We start from the raw sequence: 18,387 nt of genomic DNA on the forward strand, positions 1-18,387 counted from the left end.
ATGCTTGCAAAGTGCATTGAAATGTGGCCAAGGGGAAAAAAAGGGACAAGTAATTTATGAGTCAGAAATGGGAGATAGTAAAATGTTAAATAATGAAGAAAAATGAAAGCAGATGCAAAAGGATTTAGAACATTTGAAACCCTCCAGAATAACAAAAATTCCACCCTGTAGAGAAATGTATGGGAATCAGGATTTGGCTGAGTTTTTTTCATCCAGTAGTTGATGCATAATAAAAATATTCTCACAAATGGCAGATGCAAAATCCATATTTTGTCAAGTGTTTCACAAGGAATAGATGGAAAAGAAAGAAGTTCCAGGAATGAAAATGTAGCCACTAAATTCTCTTTCAAGTGTCAGTTTTCTATTCATTCCTCTTACAAAGTCTCTAGTTCCCATCCTTTGTTCTAGGAATATCTTTCTGCATTTGGGCTGGGAGTCCTGACAAGCTTGTTTGTCAGAACATTTTTGAATATGGAAAGTTAAGGGTCCATGTACCCTGATGTTGTGTGGAGGAAGGTGGTATATTTTCAAAAGCTCCTAGGATTTAGAAATGCAAGGGCTTTGAGAGATCATAGGATCAGAGCAGTTTGGGTTCAGATCTTAGATTCAGAGGTGTGTGGGGTGTTCATGGAGGTCTATTACCTCCAGTGTGAAGGTTTTCTGAACCCTTTTCAAGGCTGCTCATCCACCTTTTGGTGTCCACCTTTCACTCAACTCTCACCTGTGGCTCCGAGAAGCTGTAGCATGAGCAACAGCCACAGGCCACTAAAATCATCTTGGCAGACAGGGTAAAACAGGTGGAGACTAACCTACAGGCCTCCGACCTGTTGGTGAGTTAGGGGAAAATCTAACGTAATTATCTTCAGAAACAGACCTAGTAGTGATATTGTTGTGTCAACTCTTTGGGCAGAATTCCAGATTGCTCTACAAAATGGTTGGATCAGTTCACAATTCTATCAGCAATGAAACATATATATCTGCCTATGTGTGTCTAATGGTAGTTATCTCTGGGGAAGGGAGAAAAAAAGAAATTTACATCATAATTTTGTTGTGTATTTGAAAGGAATAGCAAGTTGTGCATAGCAGATTTGCAGTTTCATGCACAAACATCTCTTTCATTGTACTATGTTACAGAAATGCTGGTTTTTTCCATAAATTAAGAATAAAGACTTAAAAAATCCCACTCCCCCAAATATGTTAAAATATAAATGGGAAATATTTAACAAAATAAATAAATAATACATTCCAATGCAGATTATGTTCATTTGTGATTTTCTAAGTCAATATGAGGCCATTTCTATTTGAGTTTGCCACCCTTGCTGCACACTGGTATTCTCCAAAGAGAAAGTGTCACATTACAATTCTTTGTTTGGGATGAAAAGACTAAAGTAGAGAGAAGGTTGGGGCTGGCAAATCACTAGGCTGCCACAATCTGACCTAAGGCAGATCACTTAACTTCTTTGGGACTTAATTCCTCATCTATGAATCAGTAAGTCAGTGAACAAGAATTTATTTAGAGTTAACTATATGTGCCAGACTGTTGTTGTTCATCCTTCATTTTCAAAGAGGACCAATGACATTAGAGGGTGTTATCTTGACTTGTGTATGAATTGGATTTAAGTGAACCATAGCTGCACAGTCATCAGCCTCACTCTCTCTTCCAGAGTCATCTAAGTCCAGTGGCAAGACAAAAGTCAAGACAACTGGCAGTGGGCCAGGATGCAGTGGATGACCTTGGCATCTCTGACATCTGACCAAACTCTGCGTGCTCCATACTGCCTGCTTCAGCTGCCTTTATGACCATTGCAACAAATTGTTCTCATCTGCCCATTCCACTAAGGCAGTTCGTCACTTATACGTCCTTTATTCTCAGCGTGGACCAATGACATAACAAGGATGTCTTGACTTGCCCTGAATTGGATTCAAGTGAGGTAGAGCTATGCAAATTTGCAAAGAGAGCCTCACTCTCTCCTCCAGTCATCAGAGTCTAACTGCAAGACAAAAATCAAGATTACTGGAATGGCCCAGGATCCAGTAAGCGACCAATATAAAAAATTTCTCGACGATAGTATAAAAATAATGAAAACCATGAAAGGAAGCACCATGTATTGAACTAAGAGACTGAAGATTTGCAAAATATAATCCCAGCTGTCCCATTAGGTTGCTTTGTGATTTTGAGCAAATCATATAATCTCTATCAGTATCAGTTTCCTCATCTGTAAAATGAGGAAGTTGGCTGAACTAAATTATCTCTAAAGCTCCTTCCAACTCTAACATTCTATGGCACTACTATATAGACATTAATTTTTAGCTACATGTCAAAGGGAAGTGCACTTAGGAATTGTGCCCTACAGTATTTTAATCATTCAAGATACATTATAGCTCATGGATTACTAGTGGCTAACATTTCTATAGTGCTATAAGGCTTGTAATCTTAAAGGAGACATCTGTGCCAGAGGCCTTAGGGAGGAAACCTTGATAAGACTTCCTAATCACAGTAAGTCTAGGCTGGCTGCTGATCTTGCTTTTTCTATGTCTAGGGACTCTTGAAATTGGTTGTTTTCTTATTTTACTTATGAGAAAACTGAAAGCATTGTAGCCTGCAATAGGTCACAAAGCTCTTTACAACACATTATCTCACTTGATCCTCTCAACAACTCTGTGAGGCAGATGTTATTATTAACCTCCCCATTTTATTGATGAGACTGAAAGAGTGACTTTCCTATGGCAACATACACACACATAGAGTAAATGTCTGAAATAGACAAAATTCAAACTCAGGTCTTCATGACTCCAAGTTCCAATCTTTTCTCAACTGTGCCATTTAACTGCCTTTGAGGTCATGACTAATGGAATACTTATTTTTTTAAGTTTGTGAGAATGGTCACATTTATCACATTAGGGTCAAGCGAACAGAAGTGAGTAGTGCTGAGTGGGGGAAGCTGCCTTGGCTCTTTAAGACTCGGTCAGTGTCAGAGAGTGGGCCTGGTAATGTGAACTGTGGATGTACCAGCACACCTGGACCATGCTTTATGCATGGCTGGGTAAATTATGAAGTAGCTCTCCACAGTCAAATCCAGACCTGAGCAGCCTATCTGAATGGTGCCATGTGAGATCACATCTAATCGCTGCTTACCTAGCAAAAGTGCTAATTATAAATGTAAATATATACTTATATCTGCACACATGTATATATGTACATACATATAATACATTTGTGTATATATGTCTACACATATACACACATATACATGTGCATGCATAAATATACCCAAACCCCATACCTCCTCTCTCTCCCACTCTTAAAAATGGAGTACAAATCTGGTGCCATTAAATCCATGATGAAAATATCCTCCCATTTTCCCTCTTCGTTTTGCTTTTTTCTTTTTTGGACAGAGGGAAGTGGTACGTGGAGAGACACTGGTGTTAGAGTCTTCAGGAAACAAACTATGATTAGGCTCCCAAGTCACAATGAGTCTGTGCTAGCTTCCAATGTTGTTTTTCTCACTTCCTGGGTCTCATGAAATTGTTTCTATCCCAATTTTATTAAGAAGGAAACTGAAGGCTCAGAGGTAAAGCTGCCTTCTTTAGGTCACTAAGCTTGTAAGTGGCAGAGCTCAGATAAGAGCCCAGGTCTATGGCCTTCCTATTAATGGCTTTTCCACCAGGCCATGCACTAATCAAGATTGTCAAGATAATACAAAAGACTTCATCTATTTCATTTGCCAGACAAAAAGCAGCCAAGTCAAATTTAACCAAAGATTAGCAGCTAGAATACTGGGCTCAGAGGGAAGAAAACCTGAGCTCAAATTTGAACTTGGACATGTACTAGTCATGTGACCCTGGGTAAGTCACTTGACCTCAGTTTCTTCATCTGTAAAAGAAGAATAATATTAATCCCTACCTCACAGAGTTACTGTGAGGATCAATCAAGATAATAATTGTAAAGTGTTTAGCACAATGCCTGGTGCATAGTAAGCACTATATAAATGTTAGCTGTTATTATTTTTATTACTTATTTGGATGGAATGCATTTTCTAGAATGGACTAATGATATGAAACTGAAGTACAAAGAGAAAGATTATTTTTACTATAAAACATGTTCTGGAGACTGAGATCTAAGTTTGAAACCTGGGATGGCCCTTAGAAACAATTAGGAGGTGCAATGACCAAATCTCAATAGACATTATGAGTGCCAGGACAACAGCTACTTTTAAAATTAGTTCTCGACATACTCAACTTAAAGTTGTTTTGGCATCAAAATCAAAGATCCAAATGTACTATTTGGAAGACCTGCCTAGAGCTTCTCAGTAAAAAATGTACCCATCATCCAATGGCAGTGGGCACATTGTGTTTACATTGTTTTTGGGAATATTCCCAGGGGCACTCCTGGGAATACGTCATGTACAGTTCAAGTGTTGGCTGACTGAATCAGCATTTCTATCTCATTGATTTAAAGGAGCCAGAGAAAGGGAAGGAGACTGATGCATCTTGGACAAGTGGTGGTAATGAAATGTGTATTGAGAAGTTGAGTGAGCATAAGGAATAAGGCTGAGAAGGAAGGGAACAAGTTTAAGAGAATAAACATAGCACTTACTGTGTCCCAGGCACTGTGCTAAAGGTTTTTTTTTTTTATAATTGATCCTCACAACAAACTTGTGAGATAGACAATATTTTGATTCACATTTTGTAGTTGAGGAAACTGAGGCAAACAGAGCTTAAGTGACATGCCCAGAGTCACATGGCTAGTGAGTATCTGAAGGCAGATTTGAATTCAAGTCTTCCTGACTCTAGACCTAGCCTAAAGCTCTATTTATTGTGTCTTACAACCAGAGGTATCCCAAAGGAGGGGTGCAACTGTATTTGACCTCAGTGTATGGCTAATCAACAAGTATTTATTTATTAAATTTTTACTTTGTGCCAGGCACAATGCAAAGTACAAAGTACTATACTAAGTTCTGTACTACACAATACAAAGATGAATGCAAAACAATTCCTGCCTTTAAGGAGCTTGCGTTCTAACTGGAGTTTTGGGTGTTTTTCCATTTGTAAAATCAGGAAGGGCTGAATTGGAATCCTGCTTCCAACAAACAAGTTGCTTAATATTTTTCAGCCTCAGTTTCCTCATCTACAAAATAGGGATATTAATAGAACCTACCCCATAGTGTGGTGGTGAGGATTAAATGAGATAATATAAGAAAAATACTATATAAATTCTGGCTGCCTTTCCTGTGTATTTGTATCCCCAGTGCTTAGTAAGTCCTTGGCACTTAGAAAGACCTTAATAAATGCTGTTTAATTATCATCATGATCATTATTATAGCTATCCGTATTAAGTCCAGGGTCATGGTTCTTATTTCCATGGGGCCCGGATACAACATATTGGGGAAAAAATAGTAGCAAGTGAATTTCATAGGCATGCATTGAGTGTGGTCAAGGTGTACCAGCCCACTCATAGGCTTCCATTTCCAAATATCCTTCACCTCAGGGCTCTCTCTCTCTCTCTCTCTCTCTCTCTCTCTCTCTCTCTCTCTCTCTCTCTCTCTCTCTCTCTCTCTCTCCATCTCTCTATATGTATATGTATGTGTATATACATATCTATTATATATACATACACATACAGATACATATATACACATATATGTGTATATCACATTTAAACAGTTATTCACCTCAGGGGGAAAGTGTATGGTAATATAAGCAGCTAATGTGCTTTACTATCCATCCAGGTTTTTTCCCACCTTTGTGAGTAGTCATGAAGCTATAGTCAGATCCAATCTTGAGCTGCCCTACTGGAATTAATCCTTATATCAAAACTAATCCTAGATCACCCAGAGAAGGGGGGGGTATACTCTCTTTAATCAAATCCTATAATATTTTCACCCCTAGGACTAGTTCTCTAATTCTCATATGCATTGGTGGGCTGGGTCCCAAGAAGGCAGTAGCTACTCCTAATCAGGTTTCAGAGTTAACCCCAAGGGGCTGGAGTTTCTAATATTGTCACTCATAAGCCCTGACCAATGGGATTCTCATTGATAAATGTAGTTGACTGTTTCTTAAAGATTTAGTAAGATCATTAAATGCAAAACATTCTTGCTAGCTAGGGGTATACTCTCCCTAGTACACACAAAGTCTTTGGGGAAAGTGTAGTCAACATTGAAGTGCAATTGCAGTCAGGCAAGTGTATGGGGTATGCTTGTAAATGTTTAACAACCAGCTCTCTGAAAAACTATCCAGATACAACACAACTTTAAGTTTAATGTGTATTATTGGAATTTTCTTCATAATTTTCTTAAGTCTGGACAACTGACAGAACAATAAATCAAGCCCTGATTTATAATATTTGTGTATTTACAAGTTGTAATCTTTCATATTGGAATTTAACAGTTGGCTTTTGTCTGCTGTTACGAACTAGCTTCAGCAAACATGCAGCAAAAAGGTACCTCCTGATGCTTGTCTTTGAAAATCCTTTTCTCCCTTCATGGAGTTTTCATACATTTTCCTGAGAGGGATGGCATGAGGGATGGGTAAACTGTTCCCCTGGGCTGACACCATAAAAGACAAAGTATTTCAATCTGTAGCTGGACTTCCACACTACTGCTAGGTCAGGGTGGTTCATCTTTTTGGGAAGGACTCTTTCCTCTCAAGGGCCTGGCTTCTCTTCCACTACATTGGTCTACAGCAAGGTTAATACATACAAAACCGATTTATTATTTTATACATAGGCCCAGCTTTGTTTCTAATTCCTTTAGCCAGTTAGGAGTTGTTTCTTGTGTATCCATTGAAAAAAGTGCTTTAATTTTCTCAAGCCAATTAAAGATTTTTCACATATGATTCTCATTTTGATTGATTGAAAATTCATTTGATAGAGTTTTCTGGGCCTTCTGTGATTACATTAATTGGTGTGTGTGTGTGTGTGTGTGTGTGTGGTGGTGGTGGTGGAAAAACCTTAAGTTACATTTTTCTTTTCACCCACATTTTTCAAAGTATACATATGTTCTGGTCTCTGCTTCCCTACACTTTTGTTTCTTTAATTTTCAAACCTTATTCTGGAGCTAAATTCTGCAAGATACATACATAGTCATACACAAACATACATACAGACTTGAAGTTATTCATTAGCTGATAGGTGCTTAAGATAAACAAGTCATGTTTTTATCACCAAACACAATCTCTATACCTTCTTTCATCTAGCATTCCTTGTTTAGTCATTTTCCATTTGCATTTGACTCTTTGTGACCCCATTTGGTGTTTTCTTGGCAAAGATACTGGAGTAGTTTACCGTTTTCTCCTCCAGATTATTTTATAGATGAGGAAACTGAGAAACTAAAGAATTGAGGCTCTTTACTAAGAATTCTCTATTCTCCCCTCCTGCACACCTTATTTTACTCTTATGTCTTTATCCATGCTTCCCTCCTTCAAACCTTATTCATAAAAAAAGAAGTGGTCCTTCTCCTTGCCAAATCAAATCCCTGTACACGTACTCTCTATCCCATCTCATATTCTCCAGTATATTGCCAACTTCTATCACCTTACTGATCTTCAGTCTCTCCCTATCTACTGGTTGCTTCCTTGTTGCCTACAAATCCTCTCATATCTCCTCTAAACTTAAAAAAGGGGGGGGGGGAATCACTTAATTTAAACACCCTTTCTAGATATTGTCCTATATTTCTCCTCCTTTTTAAGGTTAAACTCCTTAAAAGATCATCTACAATAAGGGCCTCTACTCCCTTTCAGCTCCTTCTTCTCCCTTTCTTCTAAACTTTTTATAATCTGAAATCGTCATTCAATGGAAAGTTAACAATCGCCAACTTTAATGGTCTTTTCTAAAGCTTCATCCTTTTTTGGCTTTTCTGCAATTACCATCTACACCTGGATACTTGCTCTTCTCAGAGTTTGGTTTTTTTGGACATTGCTCTCTTTTTCTTCTCCTCTTCTCTGTCTGACTGCTCTTTTTCAGTCTTCTTTGATGGATCTTCCTCCATACCTACTAGTCATTGGTGTCCTCCAAGGATCTGTTCTTCTTCCGTCTGTTCTTCTTCCTATCTGTTATCTCATTTGGTGATCTCATCAGCTTCCATGAATTCAAGGATCTTCTCTGTGTAGATGATTCTCAGATCTATTTTTTCCCCACCTTAACATCTCTCTACTCTTTTATCACCAACCATCAATTGGACATTTTGAACTGGATATACCATAGTTTTATCAAATTCTGCATGTCCAAAACTCATTACATACCTCAATATATCTTCCCTCAAAGTGGTTCCCCCTTTTTTTGAATTTTTCTGTTACTATTGAGAACACCACAATCTTCCCAGGTTTACAATCTAAGTATCATTCTCATTTCTTTAGCTGCAATCACCCCATATATCTAACTTGTTACTAAGTCTTGCCATATCCATCTCCAAAAAGTCTCTCATATATGTTCCCTTCTGTCTACTGACACATCTACCACCCTCAACACCCAGATCCTCATCACCCTGAACCTGAAATATTAAAATAGCAAATGTTTCTCCCTACTCTTATATACTTATCACCCAGGTGCCAAAAGATTTTCCTAAAGCACATCAGATTGCATTACCTCCCCAATTAACAAAATTCAGTGATTCCCTATCACCTCCAGGATCAAATGTAAAATCTGCTGTTTGACTTTCAAAATTCTTCATAAATGAGCATCTATACTTTACTCCCCTTTGCATGCTCTAGGACACAACAAGACTGGACTTCTTATTCAGTGCACACAACATTCCATCTCCCAATCTGTGCCCTAGAATGATCTCCTTGCTCATCTCCACCACTTGGAATTCCTGGTCTCTTTCAAGATTTTGCCTAAATCTCAAGTTCTGCAAGAAAGTTTTTTGATTCTTCTTCCTAGTGCCTAGGATTTATCTAGTGCCTCCCCACTATGATTACTTCCCTTTCATATAGATAGATAGATAGATAGATAGATAGATAGATAGATAGATAGATAGATCTGTGTGTATGTATATGTATGTGTATATATAGTGTGTACATGTTCATATGTATATGCACACAGTATTATAGATATAGCACATAGATGCACACACGTATTTATGTATAGCACATATGTAAATGTTACATGTTGTCTTCCTGTTAGAACATGAGCACCTTGGAATTGAAGACCATATTTTTGCCTTTCTTTGTATACTCAAAGTTTTCTGCAGATTCTAACACAGAGTAGGAGCTTAATAAGCATGTATTGAGGATGATGACAACTATGGTTACATAAAATGAAAAAAGGTTTTTCCTAAACAAAATCAATATGGTTAAAATAGGAAGAAAATGATTAATTGGGGGGAAAATTGCAGAAAGCTTCCATGAAAAAGGCCTGGTATATAAAGTGTATAAAAACCTGTTTTAAATACATAGAAAAGGAAGCCAGGGTGGTGGCACGGCGGGCACAGGCCTGGAAGGGGCCTGATCAACTGAGAGGGCAAGTCTTCCCACCAACCACAAGGTCCACTACCAGGCCTATCACCAAAGGGCTGGGACTGCAAAGAGCAAGGTAAGAAGCAAATACAGGGGCCCCTATACTGGACAGCAAACACTCCTGGGGCTACCACTTCATAGCCCAGAAATCTTAAAAAAAAAAAAAAAAGCCCCTTTCAGGACCTCCAAAGACAAGGATGACAGAGTGAACCCCACTTGCTCCAAACCCCCCCTCTGACCCTGAAAATATAGTAACTCTTGCCCCAGGGCAAAACCCTCTACAGTAAAGGCTTGGGATCCTAGAGGAAGGGTGTGGCTAGGACACTGCCTCAAAATGGGTAGAAAGCTGACTACAAAGACAAAGACTCTGGAGTCCTACTATCCTCAGAGGGAGGAACCAACCTCAGAGGGAGACAATGTGGACTCCACACCCACAGCTGAGACTTCAACAGGGAATGGATCCCAAGCACAGAAGGCTCTCCTAGATGAGATCAAAAGGAACTTTGAAAGCAAAATGAGAGAGATAGAAGACAAAATGAATAATTCTCTCAAAACGAAAATAGCAGAATTCGAAAAACATTATAATGAGGAAAACATCTCTCTAAAAAGGAAAGTGTATGATATGGAAAAGGAGCTTCAAAAATTAACCAAGGAAAATGATTTGCTAAGAACCAGAATTAAACAAATGGAAACAACTCTATGAGGAACCAAGAAGTAGCCAAGCAAAACAACAAAAATGAAAAATTAGAAAAAGAGGTAAAATACCTCAAAGAAAAAATAACTGACCTGGAAAACAGATCCAGGAGAGATAATCTGAGAATCATAGGCCTACCAGAAAATTATGATGAAAAAATGAGCCTGGACAACATTCTCCAAGAGCTCGTTAAGGAAAACTGCCCTGAGATACTAGAACCTGAGAGGAAAATAGAAATCGACAGAATCCACCGGATACCTGCTGTAAGAGATCCCAAACTGAAAAATCCTCGAAATTTTGTGGCCAAACTCCAGAACTACCAGATAAAAGAGAAAATACTTCAAGTGGCCAGAAAGAAACAATTCAAATATCGAGGGTCCACAGTGAGGATTGCACAGGATTTGTCAGCCTCCACACTGAAAGATCGGAGGCAGTGGAATACAATTATCAGGAAGGCAAAACAGCTCGGATTACAACCAAAGATCACATACCCAGCGAGACTGAGCATATTCTTCCAGGCAAAGAGATGGTCATTCAATGATATAACAGAGTTCCAGACCTTCTTGATAAAAAAGCCAGAACTCAATGGAAAATTCAACCTCCAATTACGAGAAGCAACAGTGACTTAGAAAGGTAAACAAGGAGAACACACATCATTTTAGAGGGAAAAAGGGGAGGGAGAGGAGCTTCGCATGAGATCTGTTCCTGTCATTCTTGATGCGAAGAAAAAATAGCATACCTCATTAAGTATAACAATATCATACAGATAGTAGGAGGGGGAAAGGGTTACAAAAGGAGGGTGGGAGTGGTTTATAGGGAGGGAAGTAGTAAGGGGAAAAGGGGAGGAAAAGGGAGGGGGGCCAAAAAGGGAACACTGAGGGAGGCGGTGGTCAAAAGGAAAACTATTAAGGGGGGAAGGGAGAAGGGAGGGAAAATATGAACATTAACAGAGGCAGGAATAGGATGAGGGGAAAGAAACAGATAACAATCATAACTGTAAATGTGAATGGAATGAACTCTCCTATAAAACGGAGACAGATAGCAGAATGGATTAGAAATCATAATCCTACAATATGCTGTTTACAAGAAACACATTTGAAACAGAGGGATACACACAAGGTAAAGGTAAAAGGTTGGAGTAAAATATATCATGCTTCAGCTAAAGTAAAAAAAGCAGGGGTAGCAATCCTTATCTCAGATAAAGCAAATGCAAAAATTGACCTAATTAAAAGAGATAAGGAAGGAAACTATACCCTGTTAAAAGGCACCATCGAGAATGAAGCAATATCACTACTTAACATATATGCACCAAGTGGTGTAGCATCCAAACTCCTAGAGGTGAAGGTAAAGGAATTAGAGGAAGAAATAGATAGCAAAACTATACTAGTGGGAGACCTTAATCTCCCCCTATCTGAACTTGATAAATCCAACCTCAAAATAAACAAGAAAGAAGTTAAGGAGGTGAACAGGATTTTAGAGAGGATAGGTATGATAGATCTCTGGAGAAAACTGAATGGGGATAAAAATGAATATACTTTCTTCTCAGCAGGTCATGGCACATATTCAAAAATTGACCATGTTCTAGGGCATAAAAACCTCACAATTCTATGCAGTAAGGCAGAAATATTAAACGCCTCATTCTCAGATCATGATGCAATAAAAATTATATTCAATAAAGGGCCAGGGAAAGACAGACTAAAAACTAACTGGAAATTAAACAATTTCATCCTAAAAAATGAGTGGGTCAAACAAGAAATTATAGAAACAATCAGTAATTTCATTCAAGAGAATGATAATAATGAGACAACATACCAAAATCTGTGGGATGCATTAAAGACAGTTCTTAGGGGAAGTTTTATATCCCTGAGTGCATACGTGATTAAATTAGAGAAAAGGGAGCTCAACGAATTGGGCATGCAATTAAAAAACCTAGAAAAAGAACAAATTCAAAATCCCCAATTAAATACTAAACTAGAAATATTGAAGACTAAAGGAGAGATTAATAAAATCGAAATTAAGAAAACTATTGAACTAATAAAATAAAACCAAGAGCTGGTTTTATGAAAAAACCAACAAAATTGATAGACCCTTAGTCAATATGATAAAAAAAAAGAAAGAAGAAAAGCAAATTATGAGTATCAAAAATGAAAAGGGTGAATCTACCTCCAATGAAGAGGAAATCAAAACAATAATTAGGAATTATTTTTTCCAATTGTATGCACATAAATTTGACAATCTTAGGGAAATGGATGAATATTTAGAAACATACAAGTTGCCCAGATTAACTGAAGAGGAAGTAAATTACTTAAATAATCCCATCTCAGAAAAAGAAATTGAACAAGCCATCAGTCACCTCCCTAGGAAAAAATCTCCAGGGCCAGATGGATTCACTAGTGAATTCTATCAAACATTTAAAGAACAATTGATTCCAATACTCTACAAATTATTTGGGAAAATTAGTGAAGAAGGAGACCTACCAAATTCTTTTTATGACACAAATATGGTACTGATACCTAAATCAGGAAGAAATAAAACAGAGAAAGAAAATTATAGACCAATCTCCCTCATGAATATAGATGCAAAAATTCTAAATAAAATACTAGCCAAAAAACTACAGCAACTTATCTCAAGAATAACACACTTTGATCAGGTAGGATTTATTCCAGGAATGCAAGGATGGTTTAATATTAGGAAAACCATCAGTATAATTGAACATATCAACAATAAAACTAGTAGAAACCACATGATCATCTCAATAGATGCAGAAAAGGCTTTTGACAAAATACAACATCCATTCCTATTAAAAACATTAGAAAGTATAGGAATAAATGGAGCCTTCCTTAAAATAATAGGTAGCATCTATTTAAAGGCATCAGCAAGTATTATATGCAATGGGGAGAAGCTGGAAGCATTTCCCATAAGATCAGGGGTGAAACAAGGGTGTCCACTATCACCCGTCTTATTCAATCTGGTACTAGAAATGTTAGCAGTAGCAATTAGAGAAGAAAAAGAAATCAAAGGAATCAAGTTAGGCAAAGAAGAGACCAAGCTATCACTCTTCGCAGATGATATGATGATATACTTAGAGAATCCTAGAGAATCAAGTAAAAAACTGCTTGAGACAATAAATAAATTTGGCAAAGTTGCAGGATATAAAATAAACCCACATAAATCCTCGGCATTCCTATATATTTCCAATGAAACTCAACAGCAAGAAGTAGAAAGAGAAATCCCATTTAAAGTTACTGTAGACATTATAAAATATTTGGGAATCTATGTGCCAAAACAAACCCAGGACCTGTATGATCATAACTACAAAACACTTTTCACACAAATAAAGTCAGATCTAACTAATTGGAAAAATATCAATTGCTCATGGCTGGGTCGAGCTAATATAATAAAAATGACAATTTTACCTAAATTAAATTATATATTTAATGCCATACCAATTAATTTACCAAAAAACTACTTTATAGAGTTAGAAAAAATAGTAACAAAATTCATCTGGAAGAATAACGGTCCAGAATATCAAGGGAATTAATGAAAAAAAAATGCTATGTGGAAGGTGGACTAGCTTTACCAGATTTCAATCTGAACTATAAAGCAGCAGTCATCAAAACTACTTGGTACTGGCTTAGGAATAGAGGAGTGAATCAATGGAATAGATTAGGCACACGAGATTCAGAAGTCAACGACTACAGTAATGTATTGTTTGATAAACCCCCAGACCCTGGTTTTTGGGATAAGAACTCACTATTTGACAAAAACTGCTAGAAAAACTGGAATATAGTATGGAAGAAACTGGACATAGACCATTATCTAACACCATATACCAAAATCAAGTCTAAATGGGTTCATGATCTAGGTATAAAGGTTGATACTGTAAGCAGTCTGCTAAAACAAGGAATAGTTTACCTATCAGAGTTGTGGAGAGGGAATGACTTTATGACGAAAAAGGAATTAGAGAACATTATAAAATGTAAAATGGATAATTTTGACTACATGAAATTGAAAAGTTTCTGTACAAATAAAGCCAATGTAACCAAGATTAAGAGGGAGGTGGGAAATTGGGAAAGAATCTTTACAACCTATGTCTCTGACAAAGGACTCATCTCTAAAATATACAGAGAACTGAGTCAAATTTATAAGAATACAAGTCATTCCCCAATTTATAAATGGTCAAAGGATATGAACAGGCAGTTTTCAGAGAAAGAAATTAAAGCTATCTATAAGCACACGAAGAAATGCTCTAATTCACTATTGATTAGAGAAATGCAAATCAAAACAACTCTGAGGTACCACATCTCACCAGTCAGATTGGCTAAGATGACAAAACAGGAAAATGACAAATGCTGGAGAGGATGTGGGCAAACTGGAACGCTAATGCATTGTTGGTGGTGTTGTGAACTGATCCAGCCTTTCTGGAGAGCAATCTGGAACTATGCCCAAAGGGCTATAAATACTTTCATACCCTTTGATCCAGCAATACCACTCCTAGGGTTATATCCCAAAGAGATCATAGAAATGGAAGAAAGACCCATATGTACAAAAATGTTTATAGCAGCTCTTTTTTTGTGACAAAGAATTGGAAATTAAGGGGGTATCCATCAATTGGGGAATGGCTGAACAAGTTGTGGTATATGCATGTTATGAAATATTATTGCGCTATAAGAAACGGGGAGCAGGCGGTCTTCATATTTACCTGGAGAGGCTTAAAAGAACTGATGCTGAGTGAGAAGAGTAGAACCAGGAGGAATTTGTACACAATTATAGACACAATGTATGTGTGATGACCAACTTTGATAGACTGGACTCTTCTCAACAATGCAGGGATATAAGTCAATCCCAAAATATGCATGATGGAGAGAAAAACGTGCATCCAGAGAAAGAACTAAATTTATATCCAGGTGGAAGCAAAATACCTGATGTTTTTCGTTCTCTTATTTGATTTTATGTCCTCTTTACCATTTTTTATTCCAGCTGGTACAATCCATCCTTATAACCTGACCATTGTATAATATGAAAGTATTTACAGATCCTATACTTGATTATAAGACGCCATGGGGGGGGGAGGGGAGAGAGGGGAACAAAATGTGAAATTCAAGGAATTGTGGAATTGAATCCTGTAAACTAAAAGGAAACAAACAAATTAATAAATTAAAGAATTTTAAAAAAGAAAAAAAAAGAAAAGGAAGCCATTCCTCAAGAAATAAAAAGAACAAAAATTTATATAGGTAATTCTAAAAAAAATCCCTCAAAAAACAAAAAGAAGAAACCCAACTTGTATGGATGAAAAATTATATTAAGTCATATTTTTACAAATGCTCCATAACTAATAATTAGAGATATAAAAGTAATGCAATGTCAAAGTTTCCACCTCAAACCCATCTGATTAACAAAGATAATTTAAAAAAAGAAAAATAGAATTGTTCAAAGGACTTCGGGAAAACAAGTACACTGGTATACTGTTGGCATAGCTATAAATTAGTTTATATTTCCTGAAAATCAATTTATATTTATGCCCCCAAAGTCACTAAACTGTGCATAGCCTTTGACTCAGTCCTACCACTCAATACCAGGCCTACACCCCAAAGAGATTAAAGAAAGAGGAAAAAGAACAATGTGTCAAGAAATATTTATAGTAGTACTTTTCTGTGATTGGAAAAAGAATATTCACCAATTGTGAAATGGCTGAACTAATCATAGTATATGAGTGTAATAAGCAATACTGTGTCACAAGAAAAGGAAAAAAATGTTTTCATGGAAAATTGGAAAGATTTACATGAATTAATGAAGATGGAAGTGATCAGAACTAGTAGAACAATTTATAGTCTAACAACTATATTAAGGAAAACCAGACTAAAGAACTCTTATCAATGAAGTGACCAACCACAGCTCTAGAGGACTGGTTATGAAAGAAGTTACCTTCCTACTGACAGAAGGGTGTTCAGATTTACAGTGCAGAATGAGATATACATTTTTGGAAATAAAAATGTATATATTTATTTTGCTTAACTATACTTTTTTTCCCAAGATTATGTTTTCCTTTCTGTATTTGGAGAGAGAAGAGAGCTAGTGATATAGTCACATGCACAAAAAAGAGAAAGAAAAAGAATGACAAAAAGAAAGAAAAAGAGAAAGACCAAAAGAAACAAAGTCTTATCATAGAAGTGCTGTTAAAAATGCATAAGAGGGGCAGCCAGGTGGCTCAGTGAGTAAGAGCACCGGTTCCAGTTTTGGGATGACCTGAAGATCGAATCCTGGGCTCAGACACTCAGCACCACACCCAGAAATAACTGGCCGTGTAACCTTGAGCAAGTTACTTAACCCCAATTGCTTAAAAAAATAAAATAAAAAATGCATAGAAGAGAAATGAAGTAATTTCATTAAGGTAACACTGTCAAGATAGTTTTGAAAACAAGTTGAATTTATTAAATATATGCATATATACACATATTTTTACAAAATCAAGCTGTACATAATAGAGATTTTTGTTACATACAATCATCTATCTGTTCTACTTTGTTTATGGAAATTCTGTTTTTGCTTTGTTAAATTAAGAATTTTTTAAAAAGAAAGAAACCGTTTCCTTTTCCAGTTCCTTTTCTATTCTTCCATTAGCCTGTTCACTTTCCCCCATCTCTCTGTTCTCATGCCACTACTTTATCTTCCTCACCCCTCCTCATCCTCATATATATTAATCAGATTCCCTAGGGTTTCTTCTGTCTGAAGGAAAGGATGATCATTATGCTTTAGTGTGGCTGAAGTTTCAAAGATTGTGCCTCTTGGGAGTTTTTGAATTTGAAAATAGAACAGAAGGGAAAAGAATACAGAGGAACTAATCCAGAATAAAGAAATTACAGTTACCAAAGTAGGGCAAGTAATTTGGATGCAAGTGGCTTTCCTTGGTGTTCCTGAAATGATATGGTCCATATTAAGCCACTTGTTTGACCCCTTTTCTAAAACATAATCCCTAATTCATTTTCAGAATTAAGCAATTTGAAAATTATCTTATCCTTTAGGATTCTATTCAATTTCAACTCTGCTAAAAATTTAAGGGATTTTTTGCATATTAATTTTAATCTTGAGACTATATTTTATTTTTTAAAGGACAGTAAAAAAGATGTTCTCTTTTAAAATATATTGATGATCAAAATTCTGGGAGCCAACATGGTAGAGTAACCAGTAAATTGCTGTAACTCTCCCAAATTTACCTCCAAACAACCATAACAAAGAACCCCAAAAACTAATCCTGAAATAGCAGAACCAACAAAAAAGGGGTGAAACAATCTTTTAGCCAAAAAAAACTTGGAAGATCAGCAAGAAAGGTCTGTCTCACTCAGATAAAAAAGACTTGCAATCCAGGATAGGAAACCTCACAGCAAGCCAGCAGCAAGCCCCACCTACCAAACCAGTGGGAGATCTTCAGCCAGTCGTAGAGCAGACAAACACAAAAGCCAGGATGCTTCACATGCCTCAACACAGCCAGGGCAATGAGAAGATGTCACTTCAGAGAACTGCCAAACACTTCAGCATAGCCCCAGGTAAACAGCAATCTCCAGTGGAGCCCCACTTGCTCCAGTGTAGTCCTGGGAAATGCAGAAACACCCCACCATCCTCAGCACATATCAGACACCAGCCTAGGACCCTGGACAAGCACCAGGTAAGCTTCTGTACCCTTATGGTCTCTAGCAGCACCAATCACCCCCACCACACCTTTTCAGTGCAGCACCAGACATAAGGGTCCTCTGTAGACCTCAGGACAACATTAGTGCATCACCAAGTAAATAGCCAGGGCCTGCTACCCCTAGCACAAGAAGCCTGAGAAATGGCCCCTTCTATCCTGGCAGCAGAGTTCAGATTTAAAAGAAAGGAAAAAGGTAAAAAAAAAAAGATGAGCAAAAAAAAGCAACAAAAACAAAAAAAGAATCTACCCATAGAAAGTTATTATGGTGATGGGAAAGATCAAGATACTAACTCAGAGGAGGACAATACTGTCAAAATACCTATAGGCAAAACCCCAAAGAAAAATGGAAAGTGGTTTCAAGTCCAGAAAGAACTCATAGAGAGCTCAGAAATGATCTTAAAAATTATATGAGAGAGGTAGAAGAAAAATTGGGAAAAGAAATGAGAGTGATAAAAGATAATTATGAAGAGTCAACAGCTTGGAAAAAGAAAATGACTGCTTAAAAAATAGAACTTGACAAATGGAAAAGGAAATACAAAAGTTAACTGAAGAAAAC

The sequence above is a fragment of the Petaurus breviceps genome, unplaced genomic scaffold (assembly GCF_028583685.1).
Source record: "Petaurus breviceps papuanus isolate PSGF00001 unplaced genomic scaffold, PetGlider_PUasm1.0 90594, whole genome shotgun sequence".
Classification (NCBI taxonomy): domain Eukaryota; kingdom Metazoa; phylum Chordata; class Mammalia; order Diprotodontia; family Petauridae; genus Petaurus; species Petaurus breviceps.